At 38.1% G+C, this 23,717-nt stretch overlaps 1 protein-coding gene and 1 long non-coding RNA gene across 2 annotated transcripts in view; one reads left to right on the top strand and one right to left on the bottom strand.

Annotated features, from left to right (window-relative positions):
• LOC108736208 (protein tiptop) overlaps positions 1 to 23,717 on the top strand; it is a 222,814-nt gene that overhangs the window by 148,922 nt on the left and 50,175 nt on the right. The window lies entirely within an intron of this gene.
• Positions 1 to 23,717, bottom strand: part of LOC108736213 — a 165,085-nt gene that overhangs the window by 57,414 nt on the left and 83,954 nt on the right. The window contains exon 3 of the long non-coding RNA XR_003232301.1: positions 16,276 to 16,302. This is a non-coding gene — a long non-coding RNA (uncharacterized LOC108736213). The remainder of the gene's footprint in view (positions 1 to 16,275; positions 16,303 to 23,717) is intronic.

Consider the following 23,717-nt stretch of genomic DNA (forward strand, 5'->3'; position numbering starts at 1 on the left):
CCAGTAATGCTGGTGGGCGGGCAGTCCCTCCGGACTATGCCGGAAGGTAGGGCGGAAGGCCCTCTTCAGCCTGCTTTCAGGAATCGTGGGAATGGGTGGATGGTGGTTCGGGTGAGAAAGATGAGACGGACGAAATGAAGACAGCAGAGAATGAAATATTATCTGTGGAAAATTACTGCCCCAGCATTTGCCTAGGTGATCCAAGGAAACCACAGAAAAACTTGGACCAAGGCAGACGGACTCGGAATCGAACCGGCGTCCTCCCGAATGCTAAGCAATGGTCTAAACCTCTAGGCCATGCCGTATATGTATAGATTAAAAATTAGCGGTGACAGTGTCCATCCTTTTCTCTGGTACTTTTCCTATTTATTTCTTTACGCTGCAGCTCCAGCTCTATAACTGCCTGTTGCTCTTTCTACAAACTAAGTATCACTTTTCTATCCCTGTAACTCATCCCTAAACAATAAACTAATGATAACTCTTTGTTACTCTTATGGTATCCAATGATTTCCGGCATTGGATATAAATTGGATGCCGTGGAGTTCCAAGAGACCATCACAAAATTACTTGCAGTAGTACTATTCAAAACTTTTTAGAATTGATGATATTTAATGTGAATGATTACCTATCTAACAGAAACGATTTCATCCCCAAAGGGATTATAGGGCATGGTAGACCTTCACCTCCCATCTATGTAACTTTCAGTTTGGAACTGTAGGGACTGTGGACGGAGGTATGGTAGTCAAAAGAGTGTATTGAACAAACGACTGTTGATAGGAATTGTAACGAAGTTGGAAGGGGGGGGTTCTAAAAATCACATAAAGAATGTAATGTAAATGTAAATTCTACAGTTGCTTTTGCTTCTTGAACACAACATTGGTAACTTTTGTTACAAACTGTATTGACGAAATATAGTATGCGGTTCTGTGTCTGTCTGTCTGTGTGCGTGTGCGTCTATTTGGGACGTTATTCATCATTTTTATTAATTTCTTTCAACTCGAAAAACTAAATGTCACAAAGGCAATAAAATAGGAATTATTAAGATATTCCCTTCTGACTGACGACTACGGCTTACCAAAAATATTTCTACACTTACATTTACACACACACATACACACACGAGATGGAAATCGAAATAACAAAAACATATGTCAGGGTTTAAATCACCTATTATTATTATTATTATTAGTATNTTTTTTATAAATTCAGACGAAATTCTAAAGAAAATTGCCTCAGAAACGTTATTATTTATAGTAATAAAAATAGGGTAAAATTTTAAGAAACATATTCAAACTGTGACACAGTAACAGAAAATTACGATGGATTGGACATCAAAATATCTAGTCATCATTATCATCATCATCATAAGGTCGTCAGTCCTAAGACTGGTTGGGCACGTACCTCCACTCTTTCCTATCCTGAGCTAAACTTCGCATTTCCCTAATACTAGAACAGCCCACATCCTTAACTATTTGCGAACAGTAGGTAATCTAATCTAGGTCTACCTCTACCCCTCCTACTCCTGTTTCTGCCTCTAATATGTCTCTGACTAGACCTTCATGCCTAAAAAGGTGTCTTACTAACCTATCTCGCCTATTTTTTATTGACTTCCATAGAGTCTTCTGTTCTCCTATTCTTTCCAATACCTCTTCATTTCTAACCTTTTCTACCCACGATATCCTCATCATCCGCCTATAACACCACATTTCGAACGCTTCTAACCTTTTCTTTTCCGCCGCTCCCACTGTCCATGTTTCGCACCCGTACAACGCCGTGCTCCAAACATACACCTTTAACAACCTTTTTCGAATTTCTAAATTAACCGTTCGCGAGCATAGAAGTGACTTCTTTTTATTAAAGGCGACACGACCCTGCGCTATCCTCTGCTTTATATCCCTACTACTCCTTCCATCCTCACTTATCTGACTTCCTAGGTATCTAAAATCAGCCACTTCTTCTAATTTTTCGTCTCCTATCTTTATATTCGCTCTTTCCCTACTTTTTCTTCCCTTGCATATCAGTATTTTAGTTTTACTTTTATTTATTTTCATACAGTACTGATCTGTCAGTACCGCTTCCATTTTATTTAAAGCTATCTCTAGGTCCTCCTTGCTAGATGCTAATACTGCTATATCATCTGCAAATCTAAGCATACTAATCTTTTGCCCTTGCACATCTATCCCTACAGTTGTACTGTCTTTAATGATGTTGATGGCGTCTTCGATGTATAGATTAAAAAGTAGCGGTGACAGTGTGCATCCCTGTCTGACTCCCTTCCTAATATTTACTTCTTTTTACGTTGCAGCCCCATCTCTATAACTGCCTGTTGCTCTTTATAAAAACTAAGTATCACTCTTCTATCTTTGTAACTCATCCCTACATTTTTAAGTATATTTAACATCTTTAACATCTAGTCAAATAAAAATTAATGAAAACCCTCAGTTAGGTCGATAAAAATACCTTTTGAAGACGATGCAACCTTACCTATCTGAATACGTTTACTTCTTTGATTGTCAATTTTCTTGATTTCCAATTAATTGGATGGGTAACTGACCTCATTTGTGAGATATTAGTATAATCAGAAACCAATACTCTATTAAATTCAGCATAGCAACCTGGGGGGGGAAGGGGGGGGTTCTAAAAATCACATAAAGAATGTAATGTAAATGTAAATTCTACAGTTGCTTTTGCTTCTTGAACACAACATTGGTAACTTTTGTTACAAACTGTATTGACGAAATATAGTATGCGGTTCTGTGTCTGTCTGTCTGTGTGCGTGTGCGTCTATTTGGGACGTTATTCATCATTTTTATTAATTTCTTTCAACTCGAAAAACTAAATGTCACAAAGGCAATAAAATAGGAATTATTAAGATATTCCCTTCTGACTGACGACTACGGCTTACCAAAAATATTTCTACACTTACATTTACACACACACATACACACACGAGATGGAAATCGAAATAACAAAAACATATGTCAGGGTTTAAATCACCTATTATTATTATTATTATTAGTATTAGTATTAGTTGTCACCGGCCGCCTATAAATTACCATAAATTTCTGCCCGGTCGCGTCTAAGCTTCTATTTCAAATTTGCATTAATAATCGATAAAATCCAAACGCTAACGACAACGCCAAATTAATTACTGCAGCACATGTGATAGCTACGCCGCGGCGGTGCGACGTATGTAGTTAGTGGCTTTTAATTTTATTAATATTTTAAGATAATAATAACTGTAAAAGGACATGCCGGAAAGGTCAGACACTTCCCCCTTTGTATTTCTGTCACCAATGCGAATATCACTCATCTGTTAGGAGACGTCTACCTTAATGTTACGTAATTATTCATTTATATTTATTATTATTAATACAGCTACATTTCTACCTAACGAAAAGCTTTAGATACATGACAATTTTGGTGTTACTTTTCTTTTATCAAGTATTTGATTTAATTTTTTTTAACTTGGCTACTTTCCATTGTTTATATTTTACAAATGAATTAACATCTACACAACATCAAAGTTGTGGAAACTTGCCAATTTAGAAATTAAATAGTCGATAACAAAAAGTTATGCATGTAGTTACCTATCTTATACAATAAAATATATATCAATCATTTTTTCTTATTTTTAGTAAATAGGTATATCAGTTAACATCGCAATTATTTTGATGACGAAAAATTAGTGATAATTTGACTCTGCTTTATACTTTTATTTTTAACGAGTCGAATAGTATTTGGTAAAACTTGGACTTATACTACCTCTAAAATAAAATAATTCGAAGTGGTATGTATTCTGTCGAAACTGCCAGACGCGGATCGCGATTTCGATCTTTTTGGATCTCATCAGCGCGTCGCAGGCAGACAGAATACAAGACCACTTCGAATTATTTTATTCGGTTATGGTAACGTGCCTACCACGTTGAGGTGAGCTACGCCAAGATTCGTTTCAGCAAGTAGATATCCATATATTTAAATGGACCTTGTTGAGGCATACGTAATCGTAAAATGTAGCACTGTACTACAGATGGCGTTTACAGCGCTATTTGTCGTATTTTCTTATACTACCTCTATTAAAATAAGAATCAGTTCCCTCCAATTGTTAATGACCCAAAAATTTTTGAAGAGGGTGCTAAAAATTCTTGTTAGTTTGAGACGAGAACGAAAAGTGAAATTCCTATCTTTTGTACATTTTAGTTCATTAAAGTTAATAATTAATTAGATATGCGACATAATGTCGTGCAACAGCCGTCTTATGAATAAATGTGATCTAAACGCTGTGAACTCCTTTGATGATTGAGAAATTAGATAAACGAAATTGAGTTTTTGTGTGATTAAGTGTAATGGGGTAGTAAGGTAGGTAGGTAGATAGGTAGGTAGGTATAAAAAAAATTAATCGCGGTCAGGATTTAAAAATAGGTTCATTAGGAATTTTTTTCGGTTGCCGTGTCCACGGTAGATTTATATTGAAGAAAACCTGTCCATTATCGGTTGATTTATTTGATTACGACCGAAAGACGTAGGTTCAGTTTTGGTTCGAAGACGAGCACAAATTAAACATAAAGTGGTCGAGAGTTTGAGCTTTCTCTTTATCCGGGTGTCAAATTAATATGAAAATAAGGAACATAAATAGCGTTTAACTTGTCGGCCAATATCCATAAAGCATGCCACGGCCGGCCGTATCTGACGCCAGCGCGCCGCGTTTTATGATGTACTTTTCGGAATTAATGGCATTTGGATACATCGGTATCAATCTTGGCGGACGATGGATACCGGTTGTCAGACAACCCGGTGACGATTTACGACAAATAGTCGATGACCTGCGAAGAAGAAGGTTACCAGTCAGACACCTACGGCAGAAACGTGTCAGCTCGGATCGACCAATTACGCGCAACAATCCGACAAACAACGATTCCATTTCCTCCCTTCTTCTTCTTCTTGTTCTTATTCTTATTCTTCTGCTTTTTCTTTTATTTCTTCTTCGAGGAGCTCAAAGCATAAAGCAATATATAAAAGTATCTACAGACCACTATAAAAAAAGTGACCGATTATTGAATGTATATCTATAGACCATGTCGAAGAAGTCAACAGACCTTTGAAAACAAGGTCGTTTCTTATGATGGGCTCTTTATCAATTAACAATTCGACAAACGACGATTCTAATCCATTTCTTTTCTTCCATCTCTTGTTCAATGTCCTCAAACGAATATTCAAATCATCAGATCGTGACAATCATTAATTGCAAAACACCTAATAATCATGCAGTCTTTATCATTTATCTATCACTATCAATTGGATTCTCAACTCTTATTGATGATGAGGAAGAATAAATAACATTTTCATCATCATCATCATCGTAAGGCCGCCAGTCCTAAGGACACGCACCTCCGATTCTTTCCTAAGCTAATCTTCGCATTTCCCTAAAACTAGTACAATCCATATTCTCAACTATTTGCCAACAGTAATCTAATCTAGATCTACCTCTACCACTCCTAACTCCCGTTTCTGCCTCTAATATGTCTCTGGCTATACCTTCATGCTTGAGAAGGTTTCCTACCAAACTATTTCGACTATTTCTTATTGACTTCTATAGAGTCCTCTGTTCTCCTATTCTTTCTAATACCTCTTCATTTCTAACCATCCTTATCCACGGTATCCTCATCATTCGCCTGTAACACCACATTTCAAACGATTCTAACCTTTTATTTTCCGCCGCGCTCACTGTCCATGTTTCGTACCCTTACAGCGCCCTGCTCCAAACATACACCTTTAACAACCTTTTTCTAATTTTTAAATTAACCGTTCGGGAACATAGAAGTGACTTCTTTTTATTAAAGGCCACACGACCCTGGGCTATCCTCTGCTTTATATCCCTACTACTCCTTCCGTCCTGACTTATCTGACTTATAATATTTTAGAAACAATTATTTCATTATCAGTTGATATAAGTACTATTAGCTCATGAGATCGAGGTATTTATTGTCCTTTACTTATATGCTTGCACATTATGTATTCGTCTACAACTTGCGGTTAACCTGTACTGTCAAGGTGAGCAAAGACGGTCACCCGCCTCACCACCCTGACTCACTTCTAAATCTGATTGCTCCCATCATTATTATTGATTAGTATATAGTTGACATATTAACCAAACGGAAGATGTTAGCTTGTAATTTTAACTTGTACCTGGTGGCAGCCCAAACATAAAACATACCCTACGTTTGCGTATCTTGTGTTACATTACGTTCAGTTTAAGTGTATGCAATGGTACACCGTCGTCTCTAGCGCGTCACGTTATTAGTCGCTAATAAGTTATTAGCGGTTAGGTCAAGCCGTCAACACATTGGCGTAAAGTGTTCGGACAGCAATGTCCTTTAATATCTCGAAGTAAATAGTGTAATAAGTCCTTAGAAACACACCGTCCGCTCGTTTGCAAACATAAATAAATGCGTGCAACTAAGTTGCATTGAGAATCACCTTGGAGTCGATATGCAAATTGCACGAATTAGAAGAAGGAAAAATAATAGGAGTTAAATAAAGAGATCGTTAACAAATTATGTTAGTTCTGTGTTTAATAAATTTGGATAGTCGTTACTACGAGGATGAATTAGAAAGAATAGGAAAACATGAACATTTTCACATATGAAGGGTTATTTAGAGACATATTAGAAGCACGAACGCAAATGTAAAACGGGACAGAGGTAGACGTAGATTTGATTACTGTTTGTAATTGTGAGGGATTTGGGATGGTCTCGTTTTAGGGAAATGCGAATATTAACACGATTATTCGTTATCATAAGGTTGTCAGTCCTAAGACTGGTTGGACACGCACCCACCCTTGTTCTACTCTTATCCTGAGCTAATCTTCGCATTTCCCTATAACTAGAATTCTACCCCTCCTAACTCCTGTTTCTGCTTCTAATACGTCTCTGACTAGACCTTCATGCTTGAGAAGGTGTCCTACCAACCTATCTCGTCTATTTTTTACTGATTTCCATAGAGTCCTCTGTTCTTCTGTTCTTTCTAATTCCTCTTCATTTCTAACCTTTTCTACCCACGTTATCCTCACCATCCGCCCATAACACCACATTTAGAAGGCTTCTAACCTTTTCTTTTCCGCCGCGCTCACTGTCCATGTTTCGTACCCGTACAACGCCGTGCTCCAAACATACACCTTTAACAACCGTTTTCGAATTTCTAATTTAACCGTTCGCGAGCATAGAAGTGACTTCTTTTTATTAAAGGCGACACGACCCTGCGCTATCCTCTGCTTTATATCCCTACTACTCCTTCCGTCCTGACTTATCTGACTTCCTAGATATCCAAAATCAGCCACTTTTTGGTCTCATATCGTTATATTCGCTCTTTCCCTACTTTTTCTTCCCTTGCATACCAGTGTTTTAGTTTTACACGATTATTGATAAAAATTAATTATATGTGATCGCCGATGTACTTTGACACGTATTTAGGACTCAAGCGAAGCCGCGAATTAAACCTATCACTAAATATTATACATACGTCAGGGGTACAGAAAAGGACATAAGATCCCTTTTATCCAGAAAAATAATAGTGTTCAAAAGGGATAGTGTTTTTATAAAAGCTGTGCGTGCATTGTGGTGTTATTTTTATCACGAGAATTACACGAGGCGCGGACTTATTACATGAAATTGGTGTTTTCTGTTAAAGTTACAACAGTCTCAAGTAATTTTGTATCATTTTGCATTTGTTTCGTTCGTACCACGTATTACCACCGACAATTTGTCCCCGCTATAAATCGGTCCTCAGCACATATTGTCCTGTTCTCACAATTATTATGAAAAGCAGAAGGTGCAGCAGGTAGCGGGGTCGTAACGTCCGATATGAACGGCCGTTGGCGATTATTTACTGCCTCTTCATGAGAAAAATGACGGTAAGAAAAACATGCGCTCATAGCCGTCGCGACCATACACTAAATGCACACTAAATGCATACACGGGTGTATAATGCGGTTGCATATCTATAGTGCCGGCTAGCACGCACATCAGCCAGCTAATGCTTACCGGATAGACGGACGTGTGGTGTACTCGAGCGCATGTGTGTGTGTGTGTGTGTCTGATATGTGCAATGTAATCGCGACTTGTTCCATCCGTGGCCCTAATTATATTCAACGGCCGATCCATCGCGCCGAGGCGAGTCCGCGATGCTGTAAGGTAATAAACCCGTCAAAGGAAGTTATTTTAAAAGGATCAGTTGCCTTAACTTATGGAAAGTGGCATTGTATGCGGACAGCGGACATCAAGAACACTAAAATACGACCGATACAGCCCAGACACTACTCTACGGGCTCTCCTCTATGTACACACATACATAAGTAACGTCCACCTATTTCCATGTACACGTACCTGTACATAAGACGTAGTTTATGTATGTATAACATTCCTGAAAAATTATTATTTATAGATTTGTTTATGTGCCCAACAACTTTTTCGATAATACCTGTAATAATATCCCTGTGGTGTTTAAGAACTCATTATTTTTCTCGCCTTTCTTAGTGGGGCACATATATCTATACATATAATTTTTTTTTGCCCCTACATGTCTATCTCTACAGTTGTACTGTCTTCGATGTATAGATTTTTTTTGTTTTGTGTTTCATTCCCACCAGCCAGTAATGCTGGTGGGAGGGCAGTCCCTCCGGACTACGCCGGAAGGTAGGGCGGAAGGCCCTCTTCAGCCTGCTTTCAGGAATCGTGGGAATGGGTGGGTGGTGGTTCGGGTGAGAAAGATGAGACGGACGAAATGAAGACAGCAGAGAATGAAATATTATCTGTGGAAAATTACTGCCCCAGCATTTGCCTAGGTGATCCAAGGAAACCACAGAAAAACTTGGACCAAGGCAGACGGACTCGGAATCGAACCGGCGTCCTCCCGAATGCTAAGCAATGGTCTAAACCTCTAGGCCATGCCGTATATGTATAGATTAAAAATTAGCGGTGACAGTGTCCATCCTTTTCTCTGGTACTTTTCCTATTTATTTCTTTACGCTGCAGCTCCAGCTCTATAACTGCCTGTTGCTCTTTCTACAAACTAAGTATCACTTTTCTATCCCTGTAACTCATCCCTAAACAATAAACTAATGATAACTCTTTGTTACTCTTATGGTATCCAATGATTTCCGGCATTGGATATAAATTGGATGCCGTGGAGTTCCAAGAGACCATCACAAAATTACTTGCAGTAGTACTATTCAAAACTTTTTAGAATTGATGATATTTAATGTGAATGATTACCTATCTAACAGAAACGATTTCATCCCCAAAGGGATTATAGGGCATGGTAGACCTTCACCTCCCATCTATGTAACTTTCAGTTTGGAACTGTAGGGACTGTGGACGGAGGTATGGTAGTCAAAAGAGTGTATTGAACAAACGACTGTTGATAGGAATTGTAACGAAGTTGATGCTCCACTTTAGAGGTTATTTCTAGCTGAAATTGTAGTTGCTGGTCACGTGGCGGTATCACATAATTAAATCCGTCTGTGGTAATCAGTGAAGCAATGAGGAGACAGTTTTGGAATACCCGATGTACTTATGTTACATCGGAGTAAAACAGAGAGTCGTACAGTGGTATAAATATTGTAACTAGTCCAGCTGTGGAGTGCTAATTGTGAGTACCCGTCTATCCTTCTCCTTTATATTGTGATACGTGAGTTAATCGGGAGGTCTCCAGACTCTGGGGGAATTACCTGGGATAGCTCCTCCTGTCAATATTCTAAAGGCTGTATGGTGCCCGCGTCTTTAAATGGACGCTAGTATTCGGTACCATTGATGTCAACAGTAAACCAGGACTTTCGTTACAGAATCAAATATCGAAGTGGGCGAGACTGTCCATGAATGTTCTAGAAATCGGAAACGGAAATCCAGAATCTTTTAGAACATTCTCGAAAGAAAAGCCCCTTCACCCACTACTGCACGTTACATAATAGTCAAAATTGATTGATACAAATGTCTAAAATATATTCACTCACCATCCTTGTAATTGAACTTCGTTTAAAAGTCATTAAACTAATTGTCGTAAAAGAGGAAGGCATAAAAAAGTTGTTTATGTGTCTCTAATACAGGACCATCTTCATAAAAAGACTTTTATCACTTACTCATACTGACAGCATATGTGGTAAATGATGGACATCTTTAATTGCTCTTCACTTGATTATTGTTAGATTTTATTTCCTTGCCTTTAACTCACTCTTAGTGTACGTTCGCCATCGAAGGATAGCTTGTCTAACACAGGTTATTTGTTTATAAGGAACATTCGCATGTAACGAACAATTTCGCGATTTCGTACATGTAGTCGCTATAAGCTTGAGTATCAACGTATTAATTTTGTTGTGCTGTACTTGTATTAAATGTAAATCTCAATGTACAAAACAATTTCAAGAATTGGGTACCATAAAATCTATTTTAATCGAGACAATTTCATCCGTTTGTTCTATGCACAGTAAACATTCCATTATAGTTGTTTTATGACCGTTCCATTTGCCTATTTTCATGTATCAATAGCAGAAGCGAATGCTATTTTGGATTTCTGAGTTAATAGAATATTGCAGTTTATATGCGAAAAAAATAAGGAATAGAATGAAGTATTCAGTCGAAGAAAACTGTTCCCTTGTTTCCGATGAAGTCCCTATAATGACTCAAATTATTTCAACATTCTACCCAATATGAACAAAAAGTGATTTCTTGATTTATAGAATTCTCATCATAGATCATTATATTGACTTAGTTTCATTGGTATCTAGGAAGACAAATAATTAAGGATAATGGAAGGAGCAGTAGTGATATAAAATAAAGGATAGTGCAGGGTCGAGTTGCCTTTAATGACTCGCGAACAGTTAATTTAGAAATTCCAAATTGTTAAAGGTGTCTGTCTGGAGCATGACCCTGTACGTGGACGATGATATTGTGTGGTATTACGGTCGAATCATGGAGGTGCCGTGGATGGAGAAGGTTAGAAACGAGGAGAATTAGAAAGAATAGGAGAACACAGAATATAATGGAAATCAAAAAGAAAAAGGCGAGATAGTTTGGTAGGACACATTCTCAGGCATGAAAGCCTAGTCAGAGACATATTAGTGGTGGAGGCAGAAACAGGAGTCAGGTGAAGCAGAGGTAGATTAGATTACTGTTCGCAAATAGTCAGCATCCCACGATGTTCTAGTTTTAGGGAAATGCGAAGATTAGCCCAGGACAGGAAAGAGTGGAGGTGGGATGTCCAAACAATCTTAGGACTGATGTTTCTATTATGATGGTGATGAATTTCATTGAAATCCTCGTTCAGTGTTTATTATATCCATACTAAATGATATCATGATGATCTAGGGTAAAGAATAAGAAGGAAGAGAATAAAAAGCACACGGGTCACATCAGTAGATCCTCGACATTTTTACAGTTAAAGTTGTTATGGATGGCATTGCCGGGCCGCGGAACAATCACGTCTCTGCTCCGAGTCCGGGCGCAGGACGCAGTTATTACGGATGGGCCGGGACCCATACATCTCCAAAGAGCGGAAACCGTCACCGTAACTCCTGCAGCTCGGGCCGCCACCACCACGAACGACAACGACGACGACGACGTCGACTACGACTAATAATAAAGACCTCCTCGTTCGTTGTGCGCCATCACAACCGCCGTTACCGCTGCTGCCACCGGCAATACCATTTCATTCGTTCGTCTGACGCTAATGGTCCTAAGTATTTTATCAGTTTTATTGTTCTACAACTATCAAAACCAGCGCAGTGTGTGAGTTTCGGAATTTAACCCACGGCTACGGCCGCACATCCCCCACTGACGTATCGCATCGTATTCGCGTCTCAGACTTCTTTTTCAAGAAAATACGAGGTACAATAAATACTTACATAACATGCCGGAATGGGGTGGAAAAGTACATGGAAAATACTGCATTTTATTAAAACGATTCCTTTATCAAGGAGACGATATGTATGCCTCCTATTGTGTACCCATTTATTAAGGATAAATGGAGAAAATTTTGGAAAGATTTAGATTACGGATGGACTGGGTATACCTGGTTTTGATCGGGTACCCGTCCGGATCCGCTGGGTACCGAATAATTACACCGGGTCCGCGTCATCATCATTATAAGGTCGTCAGTCCTAAGACTGTGCGTTTTAGAAAATACTACAAATGGCGCAGTAAACGCCATCTTTAGCAGGATGCTACATTTTAGGATTACGTAAGCTCCAACAAAGTCCACTTCTGTGGATATCTACTTGCTGAAAACGAATCCCGGCGTAGTCAACCTCAACGTGATAGGCACGTTAGCTTAATCGAATAAAATAATTCGAAATGGTCTGTATTCTGCCGAAACTGCCAGACGCGATTTCGATCTTTTTGGATCTCATCAGCGCATCGCAGGCAGCTCCGACAGAACACAGACCAACTTTTCCCTGCTGTCTTAACAGTGCGTTTTAGAAAATACTACAAATGGCGCAGTAAACGCCATCTGTAGCACGATAGCAAACACCAGTAAGAATAAGTTAATTTTTTTTATATGTTTAGTGTTTAAACGACTTTTTGTACGGAACTTAATGTGGAATGCGATGTTAGCGGGGGTTGTATTTAGTGGAAAATCCCCCAAAACAGAGATCGTAGTGGTTTTGACGGGTATCAAGTCTGATACTCGCCACAACTAGTGGCATATCCGGCTATTCGGCATCCGGCAAAATCACTATCCGATGCATTTCTAGTTTAGACATTAGGAATATATAAAAATTAAGGAGAAGATGTTGGTATACCATACTAAAATACAGGAATCGCTTGTTAATTAAAAAGGAGAAGTAAAAATGGCAATTAGGTGACAGGTTTCAGTCAATTTTGAAAGAAAAGCGAGCTACGAGAGAGACGGCGGGCGCGTTCCTGTTTGTAGTTTAAATTTGCGGTTTGGGAAATCGGAGTTCTCTGCCGGTATAGCAGTAAATTGAAGACCGCGCTGTAAAATCACGGCGAACCTGTGTCTAATTAGACGTCACGGCGAAGTTACGAGCATCATAAAACTAGGATAATCGGGGAGCGCATCTGTAATTCAGACAGGTGCCTGTTAATTTGGTGACAATGTGTACTCAAACAAAATTAGCCATCTAGCGGCAGACTTCGACGAATGCCGCGCTTCGCACTCGGCCTGCTCGTGTAACAGGGAAAACGGGGAAAACTCCGAGAAACTCAGGGAAATGACGACGACAGGAACGAAATGCACAAGCGACAAAATTATCATTTGTCGAGGGAATTTTATCGCTAACTGGTAAAGAAAATAGTTCAAAGTTCACTTCAAACTATTTAATGCTGGTATGTCTGTCTATCTGTCTTCGAAACGGTTGAAACGATTTTGATGAGACTACACACCGACCTGAGATAGGTTATTACAATTCTATTTATTGCGTGTAGTAATAGTAATCAGAGCATTGGTACATAAAACCAAAGGTCCCGGGGTTCCAGTCCCGGCGGTGGTATAACAGCAGCAATTTACAATTTTTTTTATTAATCTGAGGAAATCTATAGAGGGTTGAATATTCATTCACATTAATGTTTAATCAAAATATTGAACATCCTTATATTTGGTTCTGTACTTGCCACTAGTGCATAGTGATGTAATCTAAAATTCTTAAGAGTAATTTACGTATTAGCTTTTATATTACTCATATGTCGATGACGTTAACTCAATATCTCAATAATTTTACAGTAGGTAGGAATATAAATAAGGTAGGAAATGGATTCTCCGAACTGTTCTCCCTATGTAGGAGTTCGTACCGTGTTTGTTGGTGGCGGTGGTGTAAATTTCTTCGAGGAAATAAATTTCGCTTGTGTACGTTAGCGAAGTAACGTGAGTCAATCTACCAGCGAAGTGTTTATGGTTCGCCTGGGACCGTGAGGGCGTGAGGTGACGTAAGAGGAGCCGTACAGACAAAGCACCCGACTAATCCGTCCGACGTCATCAGGTAGGCGGGTGGTTGGGACATATCTCACCTGTATCTGTATCCCATTTAACACCAAGATTATCCGTACGTGTTTTATCACAATTTTAATTCGTTGAGCACATTGCACTCATTTTGTCATCATATAGCTGGGTTTAAATTTCATTCTTTTCTGCATTAAACTTCACCCTCTTAGGGGTTGAATTTCGAAATTCCTTGTATACATCATAAAGAAAACATCTGTACAAAGTTTCAACTGTTTTGTCTTAAAAATTCGTCTTCACATAGTGGTAAACCTTCTCCTGGACGATGCGTTGTCAACAACATACTGTTGTAATGGTTACAGTAGAAACAGAAACAGAATCCAGGGTCCCACAACATTATCTGGTAAATTTTCGCTGTGTACGCGAGATTCGGCCAAGGAGAAGAACTGAAGATGTTCTGAACATGACAGTTTATCACTTCAGATGCGCACACGCCACGTTAAATAATCTGCGAAAGACAAGCGACAGTCAAGAATTATAATTTACCAAGTTTCTCCTTCTCTCAGCTTCCTTATTATTCTCATAATATAGGTGCATGCAGTCATGTATTCTGTTTCAGATTCAGACAGACGTTTTCACTACCACTGTCTAGAACTTCTTCTCAAAAAAAATCTTAAAGTTTTACGTATAATTTACCTTTAACCGATCGTGTGAAGTCATTTTCTTCGTCGCATTGAGAGTTCCCTATCGAGCTAATTCATTACTCGCATAAAATCGTTAAGAGTTAAGTTATTAGGCTGGTCATTCATGTAGATCCTCCTTGAGATTAAAAATTTTTATTTTTGGTCACCTCTTACTATTCGCTACTCGAATAATGACTGTTGACGTCATAATTTTTAATGTTGAGTCAATGTCAAGCTCAGAATTGGCCCAGGATACACCAATTTTTCTATAACCTAATCTTGAAATCCAACAAGAAATACAATTGTTGGCCTTTTCGAGAAGATTATGACGTAAAGTTTAAAATGACAAAACAACTAAGAGAGTAGTCATTTTTGAGGAATCATTTTTCATCTGGCTTCGTAACATCAAGATTTTGAGGTATTTTGACTCCATTTGGCTTATTTGGATGTGATATTAGGATATCTAGAAATTTCAATATTTTGAAGGAAACTCTAGAGCCAGATTAGAATTGGAGCTTAAAAAGTAAATCGCAAATGATTAGTCTCTGTGTGGTTTAGGCTTTATTTTTGAAGGACACTCCTATGGACAGTTGAAAAAACAATCAGAAATAAAGGTAGGTAATCATTTTAGATGGATTTTTTGATGATGCACCCAAATATGGTCCCAGAAAAGCTGTAGCTAAAGCAAAGAAGTCAAATTGCCATCATTCGAATCTTTAGGTTATGATATATCAAAATCTTAACGTATTGGAACAATTTTAATGCGAGCTTGTGATACAGCCGATAAAAGATAAGACAAAGGTGACTTGGCTATTGCATCCTTTCCGTAGTAATTCTCAAAAAAGAACCAAAAACTGATTTAAACTAAAGATATTTCGAGATATACGTTGATCTGTGTTATGTGTATAGTTATCGTAAATTACCATATTGTTTTCACTTGATGCAGGACATTTTTCCTTAGCGGGTGATTTGGGAGTGTTTTTTGGCCATTTATTTTTACGTGCCAGTATGGCTGCCCACGTTTCCGTCTCCTATTGATTTTTTCCCTAAATCAACCCCCTGCCGGTACCCCGAGCCCCATGCACTCAATCGCGTTCGACGGCATAGCATAAATCTGGAGAAAAGTGATCTCGATGTTGATTCCTCATACCCCGCGTTGTGATATATGCCCATTCGTCACCCCACCCCGTTATTTTGTTCAGCACTTGTGCAAAATGACTTCAAGTTAACGCGGGCCGAGATCTCGACATGGCGAAAGAAACTAAAGAATGAAGAGAGAATACGTGTAGAAAGAGGAAACGTCGTAGCCGATATAACACGACATATGTACAGTGATTCACGAAAAATGTGCACAATAAAGAAAAAGATTTTGAAATTAATTAAAAAATACCAATAAAATATGTATAATGATGAGTAAAACTCGTCGTAACCTGAGCATAACTGTACTCCAATTTTACGTGATGGAATGGTCAGCTACCCCAGCTATGTAACTAAGCAAGAAGATCGAACCTGTCCCACTAACCCATTTGGACTAATTTACGAATTAGCGGTAGCCCATGATTGTAAATAAACTCATTACATTGAACTGAGAACGTTTTTGTTGATGACGGACTCAAAAAAGTTAAATAGTACTGAAAACACTTACCGCTGGTGGTGCTGGGTGCTTTAGAATCTGAAACAAAAAAAAACCAAATGTTAAACAAGGTAAACATTCGGATAAGAATAATAACAGAGGCGTAAATACTATAAAGGTCTTTAAATGTCACCACGTTTAACTTCACAGGGGTTATCAAAACACTGAGCTTTCGGACAGGAGCACATATCATATCATTGCGGACATTTAAAAAGTATAAAATGACGTTGTCTGTAGTCACAAGCAATATAAAAGCTCTATAATTAGTTATTGTTTATTATTTTTAACTAATACTAGTAGAAAAGGTAATTTTAAATTATTTTTACAAACTCTTGTCCTAAGACTGGTTGGACACGCACCTCCGATTCTTTCCTATCCTGAGCTAATCTTCGCATTTCCCTAAAACTAGAACAATCCATATACTTAATGATTTAAGAACAGTAATCTAATCTAGGCCTAGAGGTAGGTCTCCTCTTAACTCCTGTTTTTGCCTCTAATATGTCTCTGACTAGACCTCCATGCCTGAGAAGGTATCCTACCAACCTATCTCGCCTATTTCATATTGAGTCCTCTGTTCTCCTATTCTTTCTAATACCTCTTCATTTCTAATCCTATCTATCCACGGTATCCTCATCATTCGCCTGTAACACTACATTTCGAAGGCTTCTAACCTATTCTTTTCCACCGCGCCCAGCGTCCATGTTCCAAACATACACCTTTAACAATCCTTTCCGAATTTCTAAATTAATTTCACGAACATAGAAGTGACTTCTTTTTATTTCAAGCCATCTCTAACCCCTCCTTGCTAGATGCTAATACTGCTATATCATCTGTAAATCTAAGCATGCTAATCTTTTGCCCATGTATATCTATCCCTACAGTTGTACTGTCTTTAATAATGTTGATCGCGTCTTCGATGTATAGATTAAAAAGGAGCGGTGACAGTGTGCATTCCTGTCTGACTCCCTTCCTAATATTTACTTCTCTACGTTGCAGCCCCATCTCTATAACTGCCTGTTGCTCTTTATACAAACTAAGTATCACTCTTCCATGTTTGTAACTCTATCTAATAAAGATATGAAACAGAATCCTTTGTGAGTTACTGTATTAGGTATACACGTATGTATGCAGTATCATCCTGGATGCCCTTGGATCGCGTGGAATGAACTTCGGCAACCAATACCGTGTACGTATGCGTTGTGTCCTTCCTCTTGTTCTTCTTCTTCTTCTACTTCTTCGTCGTCGTTGTGTCGTCGTCGTAACCTGTCCATATAAATCTGTCACTGAGGGACGTACGGGGTGCTAAAAGCAAACTCGTGTGATGGCTGGATCTTGGAGGTACGGAATCAATTACGACGCGAGATGCCGCGAATAGACCTCTCCTTTTTTATCCCATCCATACCACCAATCGGTTATTTCATTACTTGTTACTGCCATGGTTAAAATGTCCACCAATATTAGAGTGCTCCTAACACTACATACTGTATTCCCTTGTCTTTAGCTGTAATACCAAATAATAGAACGTCTTTCAGGCATTTGTCTTGTCAATTTTAAGATTGCCAGCTGCTTTGTTTGGCCATGAAAAATATGCTATTGTTACGGTTAAATACAGAATAGTTGCTTTTCCCAGAATTTTGTATATTTTTATTAGGACAAAAAACGCCGTATCTCGCGGAATCCCTGTGACCCTTCCACGGAACACCATTTAGGAACCGCTGAGTTAGGAAGAGAGATGTCCACTAACACATACGATTTTTGGCGAATGTTGTCATACTTGCATCTTCCAGCTTCGAGAACAAACCACGCATTATTTTGGTGTCAATGTTGGAAAAAGTGATGTGCTTTTTAGAAAATAGACCGTCACTCTCTGTTTGATATCGTAGACTGATTAAATAATAACCCTGCGGATTTTGAAATGAAAAATGTTCGTTTAAATACAAAGACTTGCATTCAATTTCTCTTGTGGGCTTCTGCTTCTAGTCGAGAGACGTAAAAAATACCCATTTAGAAATGTATTTTTCCTCCTATAGGACTACTTGTATAAGCAGGTATGCCCGTGAATAAAATGTGAGTTATGATGATGTAACGGCATAATTTAAATTTTTGTTGGTAGAGAAACGGACTCCTTGATGTATTTCGGAAACGAAAACGAGCGAACAAAACAAACAAACAAGTAAATCAGCGGCGGTTGTCAGCCGCAGCAGCAGCAGCAGTACCGGTGACAGTAGCCCCGGCAACAACAAGAAGTTGTTCCTCCGCAATCGACGAAAACTGATCGAAACCGGTCATATGTGCAGTAATTTTATTTCAACAGGATGCCAAATCAATCACACTATAACATACGTATGTTAATTTGTACCAGTCGTAAAAGTCAACCGTCAAACGTTGTCTTTCATTAATGTGCTAATTAAAATATTAATATAAGGAAAAGACAAGTAATAAACAACGAAAATTATTATTAATTAAGAAAATTTATTCGTTCCCTGGATGGCGGACAGGAGGTCAATATAGCCTGTGTGTGAAAGATATTACTCGATATAAAAAAAGAATTATGGCTTCGATTTTTATACCTACACGCTTTACCTTGAGACGTCTGAACCATACGGAAGATTTCACTTCTTTTTGATTAACACGACACAAAAAAAAATACTTCGTCGAAGTTTAAACACTAAAAATGTTATACATGCACTTATATAAATTTGTATGAAAAATGTATTTCCAATTTGGCAAAAATGTTAGGACTAAAAAGGGCTCGAGTCCTAGATAAAAAAGTGAACAAGAAATGAAAAATGGTCGATATGACGTGTTCTATAACGAGCTAAGAAGCATTCAAAACTGTTGAGAAACTTTTTCTTTTCTTATCTGGAATGTGGAAGTTTCTCTGCTTGCGAAGAATTAATTTGGAAATTAAACAGAATGGTGAATAAAAATGGACGTTTGGAGCATGGCTCCAATTATGAAATACTGTAGGAAGGAATAGAAGAACAAAGAGTTGTTATGGATATTAAACAGAAAAGAGAAATCGAATATTAGGTCACCTACCGGAACATAAAGAGATAGTTAGTGATATAATTAAAGCAAAAAGGGGTTTAAGAAGACCTAGATTATTAGATTACCTTTTGCAAATAGGTAATACCTATAACGGATGTGGGATCTTCCAGTTTTTGAGAAATGTGAAGATTGAGAATAGGGAGGAGTGCTCAAAACCTGCTAATACTCCTAAACTACTAGATAGGTTTTGATATGATTTCTTTTATCAGTAACTTAGAAACGCCTCACAATTTTTGATAGGATTTTCACTGTTTAAAAGAATAACTTGTTGTTAGGGATTGAGGAAGTGGAGTCAAAGAAAGTATGAATTCCATATGAACAATAATCTGGAAGAAGTGGTTGATTTTAGGTATCTAGAAAGTCAGATAAGTCAGGACGGAAGGAGTAGTAGGGATATAAAGCAGAGGATAGCGCAGGGTCGAGTTGTCTTCAATAAAAAGAAGTCACTTCTAGGCTCGCGAACGGTTAATTTAGAAATTTGAAAAAGATTGTCAAAGGTGTATGTTTGGAGCACGGCGCTGTATGGGTGCAAAACATGGACGGTGGACGCGGCGGAAAAGAAAAGGTTAGAAGTGTTCGAAATGGGGTGTTAACGGCGAATGATAAGGATACCGTGGATAGAGAGGGTTAAAAATGACGAATGAATGAAGGAAATTTAGGAGAACATAGGGCTCTATGGAAGTCAATAAGAAATAGGCGAGATAAGTTGGTATACTTCATTTACTTTCTCTAGCGATGTGCTCCTTCCAATGTCTTGGATGCGCACTGGCAAAATCGTAGGTAGGGAGACAAAAGCTTATTATACTCTCGACTCTTGTTCATTAAACATACTTTTTCATACAGTACCTGCCAAAACTTTTGCTTAATCATGAATAGTAGTGCGAGTCGAAAACAAGCATTAAAGCCTTTAGTATGTCTTCAAATGTAGATAAACATCTCATTGGTATTTTCAGTAGTAATTGGTATCAATAACAGCACATTTGAGCAATGCAATTTTAGTGGATAAAATGGTCAATTTTTTGTGCAGTACTGTACGAATTATACGCTCCTCACCGGTTAAGAGTTTGACCGAGAGTTGTCTCCTTTCTTTTCTGGCTTAGTGCTGTTCTTTTCTACTTTGCGTCGGTCAAACTAAAGATAACATCGCTACAGAAACTAAACGAAGTATAGGACATCTTCTCAGGCATGAAGGTCTAGTCAGACATATTAGAGGCAGAAACGGGAGTTAGGGGGAGTAGATATAGACCTAGAGTAGGTTACTGTTTACAAATAGTTAAGGATGTGGGATGTTCTAGGAAAGAGAGGAGGTTCGTGTCCAACCAGTCCTAGGACTGACGACCTTATGATGATGATGATGATGATGACCTCGACCCACTCCTAGGAAAAAGGATTCTTATTGATATATTTTTCGGTTCGAAACCATAAGAGACCACATTGTGTGCTTATAGTTAGTTATCTTTGATGTCGCCTTTTATTTTTCCTGATTAAGAATATATTTAACAAAAAAAAAAACAGATAGCGTATTTATACCTTCGGTTTTTCTTCTTCTTTTAAATGCGGAAGTGAAATAACGTACTGTAAATTGATGTTTAATTCAGATCGGTGGAGGTACAAATTCTGTTTCGTTTCGCGTTCCAGTTCTAAATAGTTGTTCGGGGTCCCTTCGCGAAAGATAATTTCATGGAAACGAACCAAAGTTGCAGGCATCTTGAAGCGATATGTATGCGAGAGAGGAGCACGATTCCCAACCAGCGCAGCGGCCGGCGTTCCACCCGACAGAAATAGCGCTACGCGAGAAACAATACATTCCTTTAATGTATAGCAAATGAATGCTTGCATAAAGAAACAGTTTTTCCACATCGGAAAACGACTTCTGTGCCGCCAACCAGCCAACCAACCAACAACCCTCACCGCCCACCTCCGCGCTCACTGCCACCGTCTTAGATAGAATATGTACCCCGACCGACGACGGGAGGGCAAGAGACAAAGGGTGCTTTAATATTGATTGCGTCTGACGATAAATAAATAAATAAATAAATTCGTAAATAAACGTATTAAATTTTCTGATTGTTGTTTGCCTTTTTCCATGAAAAGTTTTCCATAACCAAACAAACCTTTGCATGATAATGACGTTGGAGGGCGTCACAATGGTGCATGGAGGAATCGTCCTGATTCGCGTATACATTAGCGCCTGTTCTGTATTTACAGAATTTTATACGAGGGTCCCTTTTTTCAACTTCCGACAGGCCATAAATAAAATCAAATGGTACTACCATCCTCAATAAATGTTACCACCAATGAGGTTATATGAGTTTCGACGTTGATTTGAAGCTAATTATTAGTTTGGAAGTGGAAAAAAGAGGAAAGTGATGGAAGTTACTCGGCCCTAGGTCAGAGAGTAGTTAAAAACAAAAAATCGGTTGTCTGTAAAGTCGGTTTACTGACGATAGTTGAACGTGACAACGTCATAAGAAAATACTGATGGAATGGTTTCATTTTTCAAAAGAAAATTTTAATTTTATTTGTTTTATAGATATTTTGTATGGATATAGAGAAGGAGGTAAATGGAAATGTATTATTGTATAGCAGCTGTCCACGAGGACGCATCGCTTACTCAAATAGGAGAGAGACAGATGCCGAACGCGGAGGCCGATTGTGCTTCTTTGTCGCTCGTTCCGCGCTCTCGCTTGCACTTCAAGCCTTAAATGGAACGCCTCAGAGCGAGGTAACGCCGCATGAGTCATGTTTTTTCGTGCGTGCAGCCGGGTCCATCGAATTATAAGACGTTGTCACTTCAAAAATGAAGCATACAGCCATCCTTACAGTGGTAGTGAAACCCAAGGCAATTCCAATGGAACCTAACGTCTAATGACTTCCACCTTTTCCCAAAATTGAAGACAAGGAGCTTCAAGGTCACGTCAAGACTCATTTTATATATTTGTCATACCTGTGGACATACTTTGGAATATCTTTTTAGTAAAGTGTTGGCACCAATATGTTTAAATGGACCTTAACGTTGCCATGAAGTTTCTGGTTACTTTGGAAGCGGGAAAAGCAGGGAAATATGGAAGTCACTCGGTACCAGATCAGAGATCCATTCAAAACAAAAGAAGAAGTTTTCTGACTTCTGCAATTATTCTGAACTCCCACAACACCCACCCTCACAGTGATAGTGTTCTTTGAGCAATTTTAATGGAATATTTTCGACCACCATTCATATGGTCCAATATAACGTCAAACCCGTTCCATCTTTTCTTATCCCCATCTCATTAACACACACATACACAATCTTTTTTAATAGCAACTTTTTGAAACGCCCTGTACAATTGGCACAAATTATATAGGTGACAGAAACTTTAACGTATAATCTGTCCTTTACTTTACGAAACCTGCAGATTTTCTAGGCGAAGGTAATGCCTTAAAGTAATAAGCCTAAGGAGTAAAGCACTTGTGTTGTTAATTAAACTTCTCTCAGAACTTTGATTGTCGAACAGCAACAAGTAGCCGTGCAAGTTGTCTACTGTATACGATAGACATACCTATTCACAGTTGTACTCATAAATAAAGACAGTACAGTTACTTAATGTTTAATTCACACACACACACACACACACACACACACACACACACACACATATAGATTTTCTTTTTGTGATTTCTTAAAAAGTTAATAACGGTTATTAATCGCTATTCATATATCAAGGAATTTCCATAATAGCTGAATTCCATCTCAATCTCGATGATGGATGCATTTATTTGACGACAAACGCCGTTAGACGAACAGATGTATGTATAATATTGTAAATATATATTCGTACAATATACATACATAATTGTAAAAATACGTAGGATGTTGAAATATTATTACTTTATTACACTTCCTATCAAATAAATTAATAAAAGAAATTGAGGTGTGATATTTTATCAGATATCCGGATGAATGTCATAGTCGTATGTCAGTTTCTATTTAATATCTATTGAACGTTTTAAGCTTTATTTTTTTCTGCTAATAAAAATAAAACGTTGTCGCTTGATGTTTGCATGTACGTATACGTTTAATCTTGGATGATGGATCGACTGATGGAAATTTAAAAGAAAAATGTACTTATATGTACCTATACATATTAATATACTGTTCGTATCGGTTCTGTTGTATTTAAATTTAAGTATGATTATGTCCGTTACGTCCTTTGAAAATCGTATACTGTCAGATGGTTTTCAAAAATATGATTTTGCTTAATAGAATTTTTTGGTAGTTAGCAAACTTTCTACCAAAATGTTCGTAGGCACAAATTGCTTTTATCTTACCGTTAATCCAAAAAAGTATTCCGGATTATTTGAAAATCCAAATACATATTCAATTTCAAATATCCAAATATTTGACTTTTCACAATTTGAAATAA

This window comes from Agrilus planipennis, unplaced genomic scaffold, assembly GCF_000699045.2.
Source record: "Agrilus planipennis isolate EAB-ADULT unplaced genomic scaffold, Apla_2.0 scaffold114, whole genome shotgun sequence".
In the NCBI taxonomy this organism is placed as follows: Eukaryota; Metazoa; Arthropoda; class Insecta; order Coleoptera; family Buprestidae; genus Agrilus; species Agrilus planipennis.